At 25.7% G+C, this 1348-nt stretch overlaps 1 non-coding gene across 1 annotated transcript; it reads right to left on the bottom strand.

Annotated features, from left to right (window-relative positions):
- Window positions 1-869: 869 nt before the first annotated feature.
- Window positions 870-940, bottom strand: TRNAG-CCC. The gene has a single exon. It is a non-coding gene; the product is annotated as a tRNA-Gly (tRNA).
- Window positions 941-1348: the final 408 nt, after the last annotated feature.

Genomic DNA, 1348 nt, shown 5'->3' with positions numbered 1-1348 from the left:
GCTTTCTCCTTACACAGTTTCACCACTTATAACTGTTTTATCAAAAGATAATATTGGTTGGGGTATATGGTATAACTCTTCTCGGTGATTACTTTTATAGTGTTGAGTCTTCAAGAAAACAAAAACGATCAATTTTTTTGAGAGGTAAAAGAACGTTGAGAGAAACTAACTTTTTGGGAGTAAAATGTTTTTGTAAGTGATTTCTTACTTCGTAGAACCCATATAAATCGTCTTACAATAATAAAATGCATATATGAAATATCATAATATTATAATATATTTTTGTATATTCAAATTTTTTAACATCTATCTCTAGGTTCTCACACTAACATAAATTGTCTTACAATAATAAAATGCATATATAGAAATATCATAATATTATAATATAATTTTGTATATTCAAATTTTTTAACATCTATCTCTAGGTTCTCACACCGACGTTTAATGCATAAATGAAGCATTCTGAAAATCATTTTCTTATACTAAAACCTATTTCAATTACAAACGATAATTATTAACAAATTTATAGATTAATAATTTTTAATGACTGTAAGTCATATTTATAAATAAATAAATACAGTGCACATAAAAATTAACATAACACTAATCAAATTCATTTTTTTTAAACCATTATAAAAAACTTTTAAATTTTAATCAATTTTAAGAAAAAAAATTGTTAGTTATTATAATGATCAATTTAAAAATAAAAGGATATTATATTAAAAATAATATATATATATATATATAAATTAATTAATGGCTTATACTATTTTTGTTTTGTAATTAATAAATAAAAGTAATTTTTGAATTAAAAAAAAACAACATTCTATTTTATCAAAACATCTGAAAATATGAAAACTTAGGAACATTGTGCATCCGGGGAATCGAACCCCGGTCAGTACCGTGGGAGGGTACTATGATACCACTACACCAGATGCGCAATCACGGGTCCGAGAACTATATGTCTTTTATTTAATAACTACGACTTTAGAAATTATTTGGGATAAATGCATAAGGCTATTATGGATAACAAAAGCTCTATTGGGAATGATAGAGTGCATTGAAATATCAGTAATCTAACTGCTATGATATCTTACCATTCTTAATTATCTAAAATATAAGAAAATAATGACCTCTGTATATTACCCAAATACTCCAACTTAAATGATTGCTAATTGTCCAATTTTCAGGTTTTTTAGTAACTTTCTCTTCTCTTAAAGATGGCCCGTGATCTGCTATTACCATTTCACTGTTGGACTAATTTAACCCTGTTATCAAACAACTATTTCGTTTAATTGTTTGCCCATAAATGTAATATCCACTTTCCCACTTGTTTGAGTATTTGTTG

This window comes from Vigna unguiculata, chromosome 11 (assembly GCF_004118075.2).
Source record: "Vigna unguiculata cultivar IT97K-499-35 chromosome 11, ASM411807v1, whole genome shotgun sequence".
Taxonomy (NCBI): domain Eukaryota; kingdom Viridiplantae; phylum Streptophyta; class Magnoliopsida; order Fabales; family Fabaceae; genus Vigna; species Vigna unguiculata.
The sequence above is the reverse complement of the archived record's forward strand: the minus strand, read 5'-3'. Positions and strand labels throughout refer to the sequence as shown.